The sequence below is a fragment of the Gallus gallus genome, chromosome 2 (assembly GCF_016699485.2).
Source record: "Gallus gallus isolate bGalGal1 chromosome 2, bGalGal1.mat.broiler.GRCg7b, whole genome shotgun sequence".
Lineage (NCBI taxonomy): Eukaryota > Metazoa > Chordata > Aves > Galliformes > Phasianidae > Gallus > Gallus gallus.
Genome location: NC_052533.1, coordinates 68,365,968 through 68,385,763, shown reverse-complemented (window position 1 = coordinate 68,385,763; position 19,796 = coordinate 68,365,968). Strand labels below are relative to the sequence as shown.

Genomic DNA, 19,796 nt, shown 5'->3' with positions numbered 1-19,796 from the left:
GCAAAGGTACAAGGAAAAAAAAAAAGTGAGGCTACACAGATGTTTTCTGAGGCTGCCCTCTTGCTAGCAAAAGAAGCCCTGGGCATCCCTGAGCCCTCTGAACTTCTGCAGAGCCTCAGGAGGTTACATATGGACATAATGGGTGCCAGCAAATATTGCGTGCCATCCTTAGAGTCAGATGTCAGCGTCCCCACTGCACTGTAAGCCAAGTGAACCCTGAGACGCAAAAGAAAGGATCATTTATTTGCACTGAAAGGGTGCTAAGTGTTTAGAAGTCCAGTGGAAGGTGCAAGAACGTGGTCTAATAGTGATAGCACAAAGGCAAATGGATTTAAACTAAAAGAAAGAAAATTCAGGTTAGATGTTAGGGGGAAATCTTTCACTCAGAGGGCAGAGAGGCAGTGGCACAGCTGCCCAGAGAAGCTGTGGTGCCCCATCCCTGGAGGCGCTCAAAGCCAGGTTGGATGGGGCCCTGGGCAGCCTGAGCTGGTGGTGGCAGCCCTGCCCACAGCACGGGGTTGGGACTGATGGGCTTTGAGGTCCCTTCCAACCTGAGCCCTTCTGTGATTCTATTCTGTGATTTAAAATTAAAAAAAAAAAAAATTCTTTCTTGGAGTGAAAATTAAAAAGGGAGGTTTGGAGACACCCAAGGACAAGATGCAACATGCTGCCTAAGTGAGATGATAATGAGGCAGAACTGCTCCCAGAGAGCAGAGATTAGCCCAGAACCTCCTTGGTCAAAGACAAGGGCAGCTGTTCAGACCAGTAATATTTTGTCTATGCAGAACAGGCTGTGCCTAGTGCTTCCAGCATAGCGTGAGAAACTTGGTATTGTTTAACCTTTCATTTTTCTCTTACTCTGTTTATCCCAATCGCCGCATAATGTCCAACAGTAAAGAAAGGAAAAGGAAAAAAAAACAACAACAACTTGATTTCATTTTTTATGGGAAGCCTGGAAGAAAATGTTTATTTCAACTGAAAATTAGTCCCAAATTATATCTGTATATAATAGGAAGTTGATATTTGCCAGTCATGTTAAGTGGAGACTGCATACCCTACTAAGGTGCGCGACATTGCAGCCACATTGTCTGCTTCGTCTGAAAGCTGTCAGAGCTGAGGGGCCTTAAACAAGAATATAAATATTATTCCAAATATCTAATTTCAAACAGCTTTTGGCATGTTATTCTAGTGCTTGTGCTTAAGCTTCAGTAGCACTGAAGATGTTTTTGTGGTCTTCTGGCCTATGTTTCAACAGATAACGTTGAAATTCATGCAGCGTTCATTATTAGTGATTATTCCTCACTGGGAACACTTGTTGAATGAGCCTTTCTCCTGCACCAGTAATAGGTGGTTGATTGGTGCTGATTTAATGATGCATAGCATCTTATCTCCTGCTGAGACCGGAGCTCACAGGAACTGCCAGGGATGTGCCTGTTGAGAAGCTGACATGGGCTGCATATTTCATGTGCTGCTGAGGCGTGCAGCCAGGCTGTGTAGTGATCAAACCCCAGAAGATGTACATATCTCCAATTTTCCCATGTAACAAAAATCTTGTCATCTGTTGACATAAAAGACTGAGATAACTGCTCTGCGACCCCATATAGTTCTTCAGTCTGGACAGATGAGACAAATCTAAATAATTGAGCATGAGCTCCTCTGACTTCCATCATGTTAATGCAGTGCCACATCCAAAACATAAGACAGTCTTGAACTTACTATGCTTATCTGCTGCTTGCAGTATTCATTGTGATTTCCAGTCCAGAGAAAAAGAAAATGCCAGCAAGGTTGGATTTATACAGGGTCACCTAGGTAGGGTCTCCCAGCTCACCTGCAGCAGCTTTTTTCTCTGCCTTTGAAACCATGCATATTTTGGAAACTACTGTTTCCTGCTTGCTAGAAACTAGTACTTGGCAGCTCCCAGTTGGATGAGAGTTCACAGCATGGGGCGTTCACCCTAGATGCACTCTCTGACTGGGATGGGGAGCTGTGTTTGCCAATTCACACCTTGTCACAAGTGTCCCAGCACTGACTCCTTCCTCCAAGCAGCAGCCGACCACTGTTCCCCTCTAAGCTCTCCTTTATGGGCAGTGGTTAAATTATAATAAAACGTTTTACCTGATGTTAAGCTAACTAAACATAAATGTGCATGTACGTCTAGGTACACAGACATACACATTCATGGACACGTTTCATCTGGTGACAGGATCACATCCATCACCATACCTCACCTCAGTGCTCGCAGCCTGTAGCCCGTGGTCTCACTTCATCCTTGTTAAAGAACAGCCTTGCAAGGAAAGAAAATTCCAGCACAAATATGGTTTTACTGAGTGGAAAGCTCCTTGCTGCCTCCTGTTCAGAACTGGAGACAGTCATTGTTTATTCTGTTGTGGTTACCACTGCTAAAGATTCTGTTTTGCAGCTTAATCTTGTTTCCTTTTAATAGCATCTGTTGGCAGAATTTAGAAAAAGTGAAACAACAGGAGACCACTCACTATCTCATTCATAACAATATAATACCAAGTCTTCTTTATTGCTATTCCTATTTAGAGTGACTGCAGTTTGTATTGAATTTACCTGAGATTCACAACTTCATTTCCAGCTAACTATCTGATTTTGAGTGCTTTTTTTTCCCCTTAAAGCTTTATTTGTTAATGCATTTTTCTATAATTATACCATGATCACTCCTAAGTGCACAGTTTACATTGAACAGAGCCATTAAGCGTTACTGCCGGGAGTTGGCTGTTTCACACGGTTGTGAAGAGATCTTTGTGTTTAGACCCAAAACAGCTTTACAGGGCAAGAATATATTTAGCTACAGGAATCTCCAGTTGCTATTTTTGTTGACGTCAGTAGTTAATAGGCTGGACAGCCTACAGGGTAATTTTGCAGACAGTGTTAAGCAGTTCTGTGCTCAGCAGAGATTTCAGCATCCTTGCTGTGCATATACAGCATATGTGTGCTGCAGTGGTGGCTTTGAATCATGCTTGATCCGATGTAAGGGCTTCGTGGTGCTCTAGAAGGAATCAACAGCATCTTTTCTCTTTACTTCTCTAAATTCATCCCTGGCTGAGGAAGGGATTTTATATTCACAGAACCTTGATTCTATCTCTTTGGTGAAGTTCTTGGCCAAGTTTGGATGAAAAATAAAAAAAAAACCTACAGCTCTTTAACGACATGTTTACAGCTCAGGTGGGTGCATTATCATTTGAGGAAAACATTAGTATGTGTAACATTAGTGATGAATAATTAATATGCAGTTATAACACCTTTCATCTTTATGGATTTTATACGGGCTACAATCATTGAATTTTCTCCAGATCACATCTGGACAGCGGTTAAAGAGTCTGTATGCTCTCAAATGGTCCAGGAACTGAAGATAACTGCCACGCACAGAGGAAACAACAGAGAATTTAGCTAGGCAGAAAATACTAGCAGGAAGCAAGCATCTAGTGATAGAACTTAGCAGTGTGTCTTACACATGTAATTAGCTGGATAAGGATTTGGAAAGGACACAGAAGACTTCACTGCTGCCCTTGTTGAAAGGACTACTGCATCTTTTAAAGCCTCACATCAGCAGGAGCTCATTTCACTGTCCTATTCAGAAGAAAGAACATACCATCTGCAGAATTAGCAAGAAATATCTGTGACGAGTGGGTGTTCCTTAGAGGTTTCCCACTCATGACATTTTCCAGACCTTCCCTAGCTTTAAAAAGACAAGGAATCATGATATGGAATGACATGAGTGCTTAAAAGCTGCCACAGGACACATCTAGGAAGGGTCCTGTTTCTATTTGGGCATTTAGGTTTGCCGAATCAGAAAAAAAAAATGTTATGAAAGTACAAAGAAGAAACGTGAGCGGCCGCAGTGGCCTCCTGATAACTCTGAGCATGAGGTCAGCAGACATGAGACTGCCAAGGTGCCACTTCTGCCCTAACACAGTGAACAGCAAGACAGGAGATCCTCAACAGGCAGGAAAGGGTGTTAGATTGACCGATCAAAAGAAAGCCAAGCCTCTTTGGTCTAGAGTTCAAAAATAAGTGATTTAGGACTGCAGAGGAAAAAGCTATTTTGGATTCATTTGCAGTCGAGGCCAATCGAAAGGATAGATGTATTAAGCATTTGCAGCGCAGTTGGCAGAGTAGTGAACATGATGGTCCTTGGGCCCCACATAGGCCACGAAGGTCAGGTTGCAGTCGATGAGCATCCAGCGTGCTGTAATGGAGTCCTTGCTACATTAGAAGCTTTTGACAGCCACAGGAAGGTGATAAAGGACTAACAGACTTCAGTTCTGCAAGGTAAACATAGCTGGCTTTAGAAAGCTTTGTTCACTCCCAGCCTTGTAGCCAGCTGACGAGAGATCTCGTGCTTTTTGAAGTCATTGGTTTTGCTCCCATTTGGAGCAGCAGGCCAGGCAGATTGAGTGCCACAATGAGGAAAGTCAGACCTCTGTTCCTGAGGCTTTGGCAAGAGGTCTGTCCTGGGCAGGTGAATGGATGCCCATTCCTCAGAGAGCACTGCCCATTCTTCACTGTATATTGACTTCAAAGGTCAACTCCAACTTCACCCTGGCATGCAATTACCTTCAGATCTTTATTTTTCTGCAAAAAAAATTACTTGCTATGAATGCATTTCCCTATTTATAAAGAGAAAGGTCACATTCATCCTTTATTCAGATTTCTCCAGCGTGGCACTAATTAAAGCCAATGACAATCTAGCCCATTTTATAGACATTAAATCCCCTTCACTGACTCCTCCTAAGTAAGGAAGGTTTCCTGTATATAAATAATGTTTGAAATTGATCCTAAAACCTCAGTTCTTGTTTTGTTTGCAGGAATGTATGTTTTATTGACTTTGCTGTGTTTTCAAGAGGGAAGCAGAAGCTAATTTACATAGGGTTCTAAAAATACCCCTTTCCAGTGTAAGCATTTGCCCACTGGATGGTGACTGGCCATTATCTGCCTCGATTAAAAAGAATAGCTAGAAACAAGAATGTATGGGGCTAAAACAGTGCAGAGTCTCTGAGGTGTGTGCTTCTGAAATAGTTGAATTCATGGGCTTATAACTATTAAAAAGTCAATTCAGAATGGATTTGTCGTTTCAGTTTTGCTGACTGTTCATAGTTTTTAGAAATGAAAATCATGCTGTAAAACTTCCATATTTCTTTCTCTCTCTCTCTCTCTCTCTTTTTTTTTTTTTTTTTTTTATGGAGAATCTAATGGAAAATGAAGCTGTTAAGTATTTTCCATAGCTTCCTCCAGAGATCTTTAAAAATGATCTAAAATTACAACGTCTTTTTAAGTAATTAGTTCAGTTATGGGCTGTTTAAGAAACAAAATTGCTTATCTAAGATAGGTTGGAGAAGTTATTAAGGTCAAAAAGTCATTCTCAGGATTGACATTTTGAACTGAAAATGTGACTTTGCATTTTACTTTTTTTCAATCCCTCTGAGATTTCATGATGATTTCCCTTCTTTCATTCTGTTTTTGCTTTTGGTGTGTGATGTTAGAGTGAACTCATCTTTATAAGACAATAGCAAAATTCTATTGCTTTCTTGAGCAAGCCTAACTCTTGTCCTGAGTTCTATGCCAAATATCATCTAGAATCAGTTGGGTTGGATCACCAAATTCAACCATCAACCTAGCACTACCAGGTCCACCACTGCACCATGTCCCTGAGCACCATGTCCACACATCTTTTATGTACTTCCAGGGATGGCTACTCCAACGCTTACCTGGCCATGATACTGAAGAGGATCTTTAAAGAGTATACATTGATTTGGCCTCAAATCAGCGTTGTAACTTATGCCATACTGCAATTAGTTGCAATTGTAAATGGTCTTCAAAGTCCATAAAATCTCTATAATATAGACCCTTCACTTCTTTGTTCCTCCCAAAGAAATAATCCAAATGAAAATTTTATGTCATAATAATCTCAGTAAATGTGATATGATTCTTGAGTTGGCCTACTTCATCTTCTGAGTTTTTAGCCATTTTATTCAACTATTGGTGTAAGTATGTAACTGTGTCGCAGTTTGAAGAGCTAATCACGCGGCACCCCTTCATCCCCTTGAGAAGAAGCTGGGGGAAGGAAGAGGAAGAAACTCAATTGAGACAGGAGAAACTAATCTATTAAAAAGAATGTGAGATAATACAGAATAATTAAGAATAATAAATCAAATGAACCAAAAAGAAATCAGAGGAGAGGGAAAGAGAGTCAGCCTGAGTCTTTATTGGCAGGCCCTCCACGCTGGCCTCCTGGAAAAGGCGAAAGAGCTTCCCCCTCACCTGGAATTGGGAGATCACATCTCCCAGAGCCAGAACTCACTTGAAATAGCTGAGTCTGCTAGAAGTACAGTCAATGAGAAATGCACCCAGCGCTGTGCTTAAGCATTAGACAGCTTGCTGCATGTTGCCCTGATGTGCAATACTGATAAAACAAGGACACTGTGGTTTCAAATTCTCTGCTATTCCCTATTTTGCAAAATGACTACTGATTTTGGCACCTTCTCATTGCTCATGTGAGATGAGATACTGATACCACATTATTCCTGCTTTGCAAATGAGGAACTGAGTCACAGAGGCCGCTGCTTTTGCATTCCCTATTACAAGCTGCTCTTCCCACATTCATCCTTCAGTCCCTTTTTCTGCACCACACCAACCTTCAATTTACTCCCTATTTCCTTATTGCCCTTAGGTCCTATAGGTCCTAGTGTTTGCCCCTTCTGTTTCAGCTTAACTTCCATCCTGACACAGTCATGCATCAGGAGGTCAGTGGTTGAGGTCGCACAGGGAGGTTCTCTGCATGAATAGGTGCTGAATAGTACAGAGAGAAAAATAGGAGGAAACCTAATACTGAGTACTGCTGGATTTTTTTTTTCACATTAATTTCTCATTGACTATGAGAATTGGACAGCCTGGCTGAGGGAGAGTGGTTGTTGAGAAGTTAGTTTACAGTGAATGATGGTGTTTCAGAGCTTGACAGACAACAGTATGCTGAAATGTGTTTGACATACTCTCATGTGATAGCAGTAATCATGTCGGTCGAGGGAAGATCCTAATACTTCTCACTAACATTCATCAGCCCCAAAAATTAAAGGTCCCTTTCAAATCTGATGGGTCACATATCTCTCTGTCAGACACTGACAAAGAATTCGTTTCCACTGCACAGATTTGAGTGTATCTTTGCCTGGAGAAAGCACTTTGAACTCACTTTATCTCATCTGTAAAAGAAGATGACAGTTCATTGCTATAGAAAATATGTGTCTGATAACTATATTATCTCTTAAAACACTCCTTTCAGCCCCAGACAGCCAAATGCTCACCACAGAGGCAAAGCAGAACTCTCCTCATTACTTTGCTTCTCTGTAAGAGTTAATTCTGCACTTCATGACACTTGCCCATAGACTAAGGCACACGGTGGGCCTGCTGAGAGAGATTGTGTAGCGAGTATGAGGGGGAATATCAGAACTTCTTATACGCTTCTTGTCTTTTTTTTTTTTTTTTTTTAAGATATGCCACATATGTCCTTTCTACACACAATGTTCCATTCTGCTTTTCTGGGCAGCCCAGTCTGCATAAGTATGACCAGAAATACTCCTTTTCTTAATTCTGCCTGTCACAATGGGGATTATATGGACTGCTCTTAATCTCCAACTCATTTTTTATTTGTCAGATCAGAAGGATTGGCTGGGTCCATGGAGCACATCACCACCCCGCTACTCAAAGCAGTGTCCTGCCACTGCTGACTACAACATGACTTCATACAAGCTGTATCCAATCTATTTCTATGCTGCCCTGTCACCTGTTAAAATTGGTCTTGTTCCTCAGTTCCCTCCATTTTCAAGCTGAAAGGAGAGAGGAATAGATAAGCCCCAGTTTAATTTGTTCTGGCAATTATTGGAAATCTCCCACAGAGAGAGAAGGCCTTGCCTATCGGTGCAGAATGACTTACAGCCATACGGGCCCAGACAAAAGGAGACCCTGCTTTTCTGCAAGACCCTGCTTTTCTGCAAGTCTATTCACGCATGTTAGACGTATTGGCTGAGGTACTGGCCTATTCGAATCTTAATGGGGAAAAAAGAGAGAGAAGAACGTTAAAAAAAAAAGAATGTAAAAAAAGAATAAAAGAGAAAGGAAAAGGATAAAAACTATAAAGTTAGAGCTGGCATTGAAGGCTTGAAAACAAACTGTGAACTGGTGAATAAAGGGGGAGAAAACTGATTTGACTATCTAGTCCAGTAGATAATTACACTGCTGCTGTTTGTGTTTCAGAAGTATCAGAATAATGCCGTTAGTACAGATAAAGGTTACAATAAGATTGATTTTGAAACGTGAATTGGAGATGTGTGTTTTGGAGCTGGGATACAAGCTAAGCTTCTTTTTTTTCCCTCTCTTTCTCTCCCTCTCTTCTTCTCCCTCTATTTTTGCAAATCAGGATTCGGCATTAATTCAACCCAAATGAAAGTGTTAGGATAAAAAAAAAAAAAAAAAAAAACCCTTTGAGAAGCATTTTAAAATACAATTTCCTGCAAAATGAATGTGTAAGTTTATTAAAAAAAAAAAAAAAAAAAAAAGAAAAGCTATGTACTCGTCAGAAGGTGAAAGAAATATATTACATGATTATGGAGGGAAAAGGAGGTTATTTAAGAAATAGCTGAAATGGCAGTTCTTTTAAAATTGTGATGTGGGTGCCGTTAAAATGCAATGACAATGGCAGCTTTTCTTTAAGGTTTTTTCCTTACACTCTGCTCCTGAGAAGAGGGAAGAAGTGTTTGTGGAGCAAATCACTTTAAATTCCAGGTAGATTTTTTTTTTCCCTGCCTCTGGATTAATTTTGTCAATTTATCCCTTTAAGAATACTTAATGGGAATTATTACGGCCAGCTGGCTTGTCTACACTGAAAACAGCTGACAGAATTAAATGTCATAGTTTGGTCACTGACATCTCAGGAATTTCTTATTGCTTTAATAATTTGTTATAGAAGAAGAGCTGTAATGTGCACCTACGAAATAACAGACCCTCCCCCCCCTTTTTAAAGGAATTGCTGGGACTGGTCCAAAGCTCATGGCATTGATTGAAAATGCTGTTGCTGGCATTGCTGGATTTGGAGCTGATGCATTGTTTATAGGGAATATAACCCCTGCCGTTGTTGTTGTCTGCGAGAGAAAATTAAGAACGTACAACGCTAATGAAAATCTGCCTTCTTTTTGTTAGTGGTGGTTTCTTTGAGGAATGATTAAAGAATTTCTGACTGATCAATGCTTCAGTTACACAAGTTTAAAGTAAAGTTTTAGAACAAAAATATGCTGCCAGATAGTTAGAAGATGCGTGTGTCTTTCCAGGGAAATTAGTTCTTACTGCAATTAGTGGCCATTGTGTCTGAGCATTAATAGCCTGGGGCAAACATAATAAACCAGTTCCTAACTGTTGGTAATGACAGATTTCTCAGGGATTATTACTTAATTAACAATAATTTGAAAGGATGGTTCAGCTGAGATGAAGCGTTCATTTATATGGCATATCTAAACAATATAGATCAAAAGAGCACGTAGTCTGTTAACATTTCTCCTGGCCTTTTGGTTTCATTTTTGTATGTCTGCCTGCCTGCCTACATAAAATATTATTTTTGCATCTTAGCAGCTTTCTTTGTGGGTCCATATAGCAGTAATTGGTTCCCCCTTGGATATATATGCATTGTTTTAGCGTCATACTGCATCTTCTGGGTCTCTGCAGATGATGATTTTAATTGGGAATGCTAACTTGATCAGGAAAATACCACCCACACCCACTCTTTCCATCCTCCCCACGCCAGAATGGGGCAACTGTTTCCCCAACACATGCATTATTCATTCCCAGCCACCTCAACGTGAAATGTTTGCTATTGTTCCCACCATCCACCCACGTAGCTTATGTTCCCTCGTCATCTTTTTGAGTGAATGGCTTCTGTATACCTCACCTCATGGATTACTGGCCTCATTCACATACTAGTGCATCAGTTGAGAAAGAGGCTAGATCTTCGGACAAAGAATATTCTGATTGGTTTGGGGTGATGTCTTTCTTTCCTTGAAAATTACCGCAAACTATAATACAAATGAAACTTTTTCTTTAGAGCCGATTGTGTTAAAGAGAACAAAGCTGCCGAAGTGCCTGTTGTGCTGCCCAGGAGTGTACGAGGGAAAGGCAGTGATAAGCTGAGCTGCTGTAGCAAATGACAGGAGCAGAGAGAAGTACAGACGTAGTGAAAGGTATGTTGTAACGCTACTATTTCTTTTTCTCTTTGCTATAACATATGTTTTCTGTATAGCCTCTTGTTGAATATGGTGGATTGATTGAAAACGGAGTAGTACCATAAAGCATTGTATTTTTGTGTCGGTAAGAAACAAATGCATCTGCTGTGTTCTCCAGGATCTAGACAAGTTGTCTAAAACAGTTCTTGAGAAATATTAAGTAGCTGTCTGTTGCAGTCATTGGTATCCATATAAACAGCTCAGGAATAATTCCGTTATTTGCGCCTCAAAAGTCTGTTCAAGGAGGCTCTAATTTTAAACCCATGCATTACTTAAGAGTGACGGTGACAGTGACACGGGCGTGTTATTCTTAAACAAGTTGTAAAACTCTTCTAATTGAAATGTTGATTTGTAAAATAGGCATTAGATCCATATGTTTCTATTTGTGCTTTCAGAAGATTCCTGTTCAAAGAGCTAATCTGCCTGTCTTGACTGTCTAGTTGGAAGCTTGTATTTGGAAGTAGATTAGAATTGCACTTGTAGGAAGCTCTAACTTGTGCAGAGGATCAAGATTGATTACAGTGGCACCAAATTTCACTTTTATTTCAGTAGAATTTAAAGATTTCTTTAGTTCGCATAACATCAAAGGTGTCCTTCTAAATAAATATCTTGCAGTGCTCTATCTTAGGGCATATTTTATTATGTACGATATAATCAGATTGATATGGTATTGCGTCAGAAACAGCACATGCTGTTTTGAAATGTGCCTTGTGGGAAAACAAAATAGGGAATAAATAACAATGTATGTGTTTGAAAAGAATAGTTACAGTGAATGAAGCTCAGTTATGCTAATTAATAGCATTGGACAGGCGCTACAGCTACTCCTGAAGTACTGAATGAGTGTTAAACCAGAAATCAAAAGTTTTATCGTCCTTGACATATTTCTTTCCAAATCACTGTTCACATTTCTTGCAGTTTATTCAATTTTACTTCATAGCAAAATGGTTAGGGACTACGGCTACAGACTGCACTCGCTGAAATTAGTGGAGTTTGGGAGCTGTCATCAGAGAAAGTCTCCTGTGTCTTTTAAGGAAGGTCGCAGCAACAGGTGAAGACCTTCACAAGCAGAACAGCAGGATTTCTTCACATAAGGACATATGCACTTTCCTCTTCCCTCATGTGGTGCAGGACAAGGAACAGTGATTGTTCTGCTTAGTTAAGGCCACCCCTCCATCTGCCTAGCCAGCTCCCTGCCCCATGTGTTGTGGTGATACTGTCACAGGGGGACCCTGAGACCTCCACAGGCCAGAGCGGCGTGCCTGCCCTCTACCTAGGACAGTGATGAGAGAGTTCCTCATCAAAATGGCTGTGGAAGGGGTTCTTCTGGAAGCCTGTGCCCGCTGGGGCAGGTGGAAGATGCCAGGAGCATAGACGGTGCCATAGACAAAGCAAGGAACAAGCAGAAAACCCTGTTCCAGCTTTGAACAGTGTTGCTTGAGACTGTCTCTGTGCAGAAATGGGGTAGCCCAGACTGCCATGTCTCCACATCAGTCCAGCAGCCTGCAATGCTTTCCTATTCAGGTTTTGCAAGATAGCTCTCTCCTGTTTCCATATTCCTAAAAATGCAACTTTTCACTGTGGCTTCCTAAGCCAGTCCCATTCACTGGTTTATTACTCCGCCTTCAATATTTATCTAGAAATTAACAGCAACAGATCTTAATAAAATCTGATAATTTCTTCAGTGGGACTCAAACCCTGGACTTAAAGGTGACCTGGAACTGCCCAGGTAGCTATGGATGTGAGCTGCATATGAGTTGGGTTTGCCCTTCCTAGGATCACAAAATTATGCGTATTCATGAGCGTGTCGTATCTTCTAGGGAAAATGGACACCATGCATTCCATATGTGTCATATTATATTGCATTATATTACTTTATAGTATATTTTATTTTATTATATTATACTCTTTTATTTTAGGTGAATGAAATATTGATTAAGAAATCCAATCCCCTCCTATTATGCAAGTGGAGATCATTCTGACATTAAAAAGCAGAAAATTTCATTTAAGCTCTATTTTGCTTATTATCGTGTGATTGGCAGGAAAAGTATTTCTTGGAGGAAAGATGTTTTAGTGGCTGGAGAAGATGTGATAGATTTTTGACAGGTAATACTATGAATTTATATTGCATTTCCATCCCAAAGTATGTCACAGTTACATAAATAGCACCTGAATAAAATTTTAGTTTCTTCAGACCTATATTGTGCCTGCAATTATTCATTGCTGCTAATGAGACAGTTAATAGGCTAATGGGCACAAATGATATAATATAAAAATTTAACTCTGCCATCTGAATGTCAAAGCTGCCTACAAAGTATACAGTTAGGGACTGTAATTCTTTTCTGTGCCTGTGCAGAACCTGAGGTCATATCTTCATGTTTCCATTTATCTGAGTATGCTGAAAGGTGCAAATGAGCAAAGCAAGTAGCAAGTGAGATTTGTCCTGTGCAAAGTCTGTAGGCTAGGCCAGAGTCTTTTAGGGAAAATACAGTCTTATGCACAGAAAAGCACTATTCTTGCTTTTGAAATATGCACATCCAAGGTTGAATGCAATAATGTGGAGTGTTGCTGTAAGATTGTATAGGCCAGAAGTAAATCAATGCCAGCTGTAAGTGAATTTAGACAAACAGAAAAGTGAGCTTATAGGAGGTGAGAAAGAACATATGCTATTACAGTAAGTTATGATCATTTTTAAAAGACAGAAATAGCTATAGTCTTCTGTGCCTGAACTAGTGCAAAGTGTGCATTACTTACTGTGTCCCATGACGTTGAATAAGTTATGATGGAGTCACTGGGGCTCAAACTTTGTTTTACTGGAAATGTGTCGTACTTACCAGGAAGGATCAGTTAATTATTTTCACTTGGGTACTTTGACCGTGAAACTGTACTGTGAGACAGGAATCAATAAGAAAAGTGTGTGGGTAGTTTTTCTTATATAGGGATTTGAAAGGCAATGGAGAAGAATGGTCTTTTACAAGTGATGGGGAGTTCTGCCTAGCTACTATTTTTATATTAACTTGAGCTTTCATAAAGCTTCAGTTAACATATACAGAAACAGAAGCCCCTTCTGAATCAATACAACATCATTTGATGATCATTTTATGAAATAAAATTACAACCTTTGTGCAGTTACAGGGATTACAGAATACTCTATTAGACAAAAATACAGAGAATGAGGGCACAACCTCAGAGATAATCTTCAAAAAATGACATTTAGGCATACAAGACTCTGGGTCTGATCTACCTGTCATGAAAACACTGCTGTAACAGAAGTGGAAGCAGAGTGCCGTTGGGGTGAATGCACTGTTCCTGGACAGCCCCACAGTACAGCAATCACAGATAAGCACCTTCTGGTCATCCTCCCTCCTGGAAATACTAATTTCTCATGATGATTAGGTGAGGTTTTTTCCTTCATATATTTTCTAATAGTCATGAGAAGCATAAGCATCCTAAGATTCATTTGTTATGTTCACAAGTATCAGCCATGCCTCTACCACTAAAATAGACTAACTAGTTTATTTGAGCACTTGCACAGTAGAGGCAGTTCACAGCACACATGGATTCAGTATAACAGGAGGAAGCAAAAGGGTGGAAAGACCCAAAGGAATGATAGAAGAAGACTAAGGCAAAATGAGTACTCAAACTTTTTTTTTTCTTTTTACATTGTAAGATGTGATTTTGTATGTTTGGGGGTCACAGAAATATAGGACTTTCCTAACTTCCTTCTGTCTTTTGCTTCTGATACAAGATCAAAAGCCACCAGAACAACTTCCAGTAGCCTACTCGCTAACCTTATCTTAAAAGCTTCAAAAGTGCAGATTTCACTGTTTCTGTCAGTTGTCTCTTCCAATACTTCACCCACCTTATACTAGAAGTTTGATTTGCTTGTAAGCTGAATTCCTCTTGCTTCAAAGAAAGTTTACTGTGCCTTCAGCTGCCCTCGGAAACTAAGAAAATAAGTTGATCACCACTCTTCCTATTACACTTGTTAATAAAATCTGGACTTCTTTTTCTCAACTCAGTGTATGCAAATTTTGAACCTTTTCACAAGTCCTATTTTTCCCAACTGTTGTTCAAATTTCTTGCTATCTTCCTGAGATTAGTTTGGGAATGGGGCTGCATCTTCTATAAGCTGTGGTGCACTGGTTTTCTGTGTTGAGGATGCCAGTATAAGTTGTGTATAAGTTGTGTATGTGCCAGTTGTGTATATCACATACACAACACACGCAAGACACATGGAACGCTGTTGCTACAGCGCAGAGCAGGGTTTTCCTCCTTCACCACAACCCATGCATTGAGGCCCTGGCTCCTATTCAGTTTGAAGTCAGCTCTTTTCTTACAGTGCTGATTCCTAGGCTATTATTCACTTCCATATTCCTGGGCATTTGATTTAGCCATTCTAAGGCTTGTGTTTTCAATTTGCCCTTATTGAATTTTCTCATATTGATTTCTTACCCTTTCTTCAGTTTATCAGGATCATTTTTAATTCTAACCCCATCTCCCCAAGTGCATGCAGCCTCTCCCAGCCTGATGTCATCCTCACATTTTACAACCATACTGCATCATCTGAGGTGCTAGTATAAATACTTAGTATAAATGAATAGTCCTGGACATGAAACAAAGTCCGGCATGGTCATTTGGTGTTGCCTCCCATTTGCTGAGACGCTGAGCCATGGATAGCTACTCTTTGAGTTATTTTCTAGTCTGTCTTATTCTTATTTCACCTGGGCCATATTGCCCCATCTTGCTTTTGACAGTGAATTGTAGAGCTTTGTAAAATGTCTTACAGAAGTCAGAAATTTTGTTTGACTCATCTTGCATCTGCTAGGCTAGTTAACTTTTCAAAGCAAGGGAGATCAGGTTGGCTTGTTCTCAGCGTGTTCTTCATAAATCCATATTCACTGCTTCTTACCACATTGCTATTCTCTAGATACTAAAAAGCTGGTTGGTTGTTCCAGTAAATTTCCAAGTACTGAAGTTAAGCCGAAGGATCTGTAATTAACTGTTTACTCTCCAGCAACCCCATTCCTCTCACCTCACTTTGAATGTAGATTTTTATTTTTTTTTTCTCTCAGTCCTCTAGGAACTCACTCATCTTCTACAAGCATATGAAGATAATCACTAATGTTTTGGCTATTGCTCTAGCTTGTTTCTGAAGTACCTAGGGGTAAATTCTGTGTGGACTGATTGATTTGGCAAAAGATTCAAAAAATGTAGGTTATGCAGCCTGAGAGGAAGCAAACGTAATATCTAGATATCCCATCAATTTTTAACTGGGCACTAGATCAGGCTTTGGCCAAGATTGAGCTATGCTGATGGAATAAAAATATATTTTCCTTTGTGCTTCTCCCGAACTTTAAAAGAGAAGATGGGGTAAAGGCTGGAAAATTTGGAAGAAATTGCAGGTGATATTTACACTGCTAGATATTTAGAGATGAAATAATTCTTCAGTCAAAAGGAAGAAAATAAAACTCATGCTTCAGTGCCTAAACCATTCATAAAGGTCAGAAAGGAATTCTCACCTTTTACAGCACCTCACAACAGTGCAGCCTTCTTTTTCATCATTATTAACTAAAGATGATGTATCCAGCAGACTTATACTATTGACCTCTAAAAGCAGTGGTGCTTATTCTCATTTCTCTTTATTTTCCACTTCTCTTCCTTCCCCTGTCTGAAATTTCAAATACAAAATATTCAATTAATTAGATTTCACACACAAAGAGGAAGAAACAGTGAGATCAAGGATGGATGTTTCGTCTTCATCTGGAAGCAAAGTTTTCTTGAGCAGCTGTCTTTCAGGCAGATTGTTTAAGTTTGCATGCACTTGTCTTTCAAGTTTCAAATGTTTTCCCAACAATCCATAACTCAGTATCTAAGAAAAATTCCACTTTTCCTCCTCTTCTCACACTTTCTGCAGTTAGTATTTCACTTGTTCCAGACCAGAACCCTACTCCATTTTCACTTGGGAAGTACTATCCCTCCAGCTTCTTGCTGTAATCCTCTTTACTTCTATTAATTACAGCTATTCTGATGCCAAGTTTCTTTTGTCAGAATTTCCTTGGCTTCTGAACTATCACATCCAAAGAATACGGCGGGGAACTTTAACTACTTGGAACTACCAGTTATTGGCAATTTCCAAAGGCAAAAATCTCAACTTTCAGAGCAGAGGTCTGGTTTGGAAGAGATATCCTCATGTCTTGAAAAGATACAGTGTAGTACTGAATAAAAAATGTAGATCCACAAGTAAGATAGAAAATAAATAAATAAATAAATAAATAAATAAAACTACTGCTGCAATGCACTAGCAGCAAAGCTGCAATCTCATTTGAGGAGTTCTTTTGCAATATATTTTATTTCCTTTTCTTTCATACATTTTCTGCATTTCCTTGTTCTCCTTGATTACATATTAGCATCTCTTTGCCTGAATTCTTGAGAATTAAGAAGAATCATTAAGTTATTTGAGAGATCACATTAAGCGACTGCCCACAGTGGGTGAAATGGGCCTTGATATCTCATGCAGTTATTGGCATTAGAGACTTTCCCTGTTTATGTTCTGTGGCCAGGATCAACAATTCTTCATATCCTGGCTGATATCTCTGTATTTAAAAAGAAGGTATTATGCTTAGATAGTGAAGGAGACCAAAATCACCTGCTGGTGACCACCAGTGAAGAATATCAAATGAAAGCCATAGCCTACTTTCAGGTCCATTCTCAGAGTTTGCACCGGTGTGCACCATTAGACCACAGGCAGTGGGATGGTCCCTGGAATTTCTATGAATAAAACTTTCTTATGGGGCTATTAGCAAACAAGTCAAGAGCAAGACAACAACAAAACCTGGCTTATTATGGCTATGTCTTTTCCCTTCTTCCTGTACACAATAATCTGGGCTTCTTCTAGCTGCCTTGGCATACCAGCTAAACACCCATTACTACTGTGGGAGAGCAAAATGATCACTTGACCAAAGAGATTAACTTCTCATCCTTTCCTCGGTGGGGTCATTAGTTGGAGACTCTTCCCCATTGTACTAGCTAATTCCTATGGAGTAAATAGAAATGTAGCACTCATTGGGATCTCTGTGTTTTACGATATTGATAGAGTGACAGATTATATCACTGTGTAAACAAATTTATTTGGGAATCTAGACTCAAACCAGATAGGAAAGATTCTGAGAAGGACAACAACTCAATTGCATCAGATGATAGAAGGGTAGGAGTTATGACCAAGAATACCTCAGCTCTTACAAAATTTGCTATTACCGTTCAGTGTTGAATATTAAGACAGATGGATCACTGGGTTTTGGAGACTCCTCCGAAGGACTCACCTGTAACAAACTGCCAAGCCAGGAGTTTACCATCATGACAAAGCCTAGGAAATCTTACATTCTATTAAATACTAGATCTTAGCCATTAAGAAACCCAGAGAGAGGAACTAATTCATCTAGAATACTCAGCTTCTGACAGGGGAGGGGGCTGGGAAACCTGGGAACATCTCCCAACAGTGGATTATGAAGAAGACAGAAAATAGATAATGGAATCATCTTCTTAAGAGGTACTCTTTGTGCATGTCACATTTTCATAGGTCACTTAGTTAATACCACTCATACAGTCCCTGTGGAGACTGCAACAATTGACTTTGAATATCAAAATCTAGAAGTTGCCATGCAAAGCATATGAGGTTGTTTTTCAGATTTTATGAACATTATTCTTACCATGTTTAAACAGATGTGGGGCAAATGAGGTCAGCAGATCTTTATTCCTTCTTCATTCTTTCAGCCTGAAAGTGTCCTGTGAAGGCCAGGCACACGTATTCTGTATTTCTAGAAACACTTTGAAAATGTGTGATAAGGACAAGGTAGCACTAACAGTTCAGATAGAAAAAGGCTGTAAGTCTTCTGTTTCTTTTGCTGGCTTCATTTCATAGACAGGAGCTTAAAGTTGGCATGGAAATGTTCATCCTCTTGGTTTGTAGCATGTCTTCAAGTTCAGACAGGGAAATCTGTGAAGTCAAGACAAGATACAGGTGCAGCATTGAACAGCTGAAACAATGTCATACTCAAGAAATATGAATTAGAGGAAAAATGTTCACCTCTTACAGTACCTGCAGCTATTCTGAGGCTTCTTTCTGAATGAATACAGAGACAATTTTAAGTAAAAAGAAAAAGAAAAAAAAAAAGTGTCAGTGAGTATATGTGCTTATTTTGAGACATGGCTAAATATTGTTTTTTGGCTGGAAATAAAAATACCCCATTTAATTCTTTGCTGTCAGCAGCTACTCGTGGAGGTGAGATGTTTGGGGTCTAGTTTTAATGTGTCAAAATGCTGTATGAAATACCAAGCTAACAAGGAAACACGGTCATAGTGAAACTAGGAAGTTGTCTTCACCAATGACAGCACATTGGCTGTGACCTATCATTACTTTCAATCATCATGCATGAGTAAAAATATATACCTGAAAGACCTCTATCTGCTTCAGACAGACAGCTGCTCCTCTTATCTGTCTCCAGATAGGAGATAACGCTTTTTTCCATCTTCAGCACTTAGCGGGTATCAGTGAGCCTTATCGTTTATCCAGCAGCTCAGGGATAAGAAGTCCAGTTTTCATTGCTACTTGGAAATCTGTCATATTCTGAGGACTTGCATACCCAAAGTGCAATGTTTAGTAGCTTAAAGAGATGATTTGCTACCACAACCCCCATGCAACCCAGACAGGGACGCTTCAGGTTCAAAATGCATTTTAGATGTGCAACAGGAATTGGTTTTATCCCATTGCAGGGGAATGAGAGATCAGGTTAGAATCCACTCAGGACCTGGAAAAGGAGAGACATGGGGGCAGAAGGATGTAAATGAAAATAAAATAAATAAAAAAAGAAGGGACTACTGATATTTTTTTTATTATTTTTTATTTTTTTGTCAAAGAGGATTGTAACAGTTGTGAGTAGGTCCTGCTCTGGCCATAAGTACTCCACTGGCTGGAGCACCAACTCATACCCCTAAGCTGTGTACCTGCTGGCCTCACAGCTTGCAGAGATTGGGTGGGCACTGCAGTATTCAGAAGGGAGGGCAAACTAAGCCAGCATTACCATCTCTTCTTCTCTACACTGGCTCTCTAATAGGCACCATCTCTTCATACTACACCTGACCCATCCTTCTCCTTCTTCCTTTTTGAAAATGTAGGAAATTCCACCATTCTCACCCAGTCCTCTCATTCTTTGACAAAAAAACAATAGATTTTTCTTTTGTTGCTTGGAAGCCTTGGGACATGTCTAAGCAATGGCTTCTGATACAGCTGCTTAGCAAGCAAGAAAGGTCACACATTGACAGAGTGAAGGAAGTTCCTATATTTAAAGATGTTACCTGTTTGAGAGGACATGAACATCAAGTAACAAGTCAGAGTTGCTTGCATACATTTTTTCTTGACAGGGTGTCAAAAGTAGTCAGAAGACTGTGTGAACTAAAGTGAATATTGTATTCATAATGAAAACTTAGTTAGTATGATTTCATATGTACTATACA

At 39.7% G+C, this 19,796-nt stretch overlaps 1 protein-coding gene across 3 annotated transcripts in view; it reads left to right on the top strand.

The window, feature by feature from the left end:
- Positions 1–19,796, top strand: part of CDH20 (cadherin 20, type 2) — a 113,410-nt gene that overhangs the window by 51,828 nt on the left and 41,786 nt on the right. For 2 of the 3 annotated variants that reach the window (NM_204134.2, XM_025146992.3), the window contains exon 2: positions 10,109–10,244. The exons of the other annotated variant lie outside the window; for it this stretch is intronic. The gene's annotated coding sequence lies outside the window, so the exon portion shown is untranslated. The remainder of the gene's footprint in view (positions 1–10,108; positions 10,245–19,796) is intronic. 3 annotated transcript variants of the gene reach the window in all.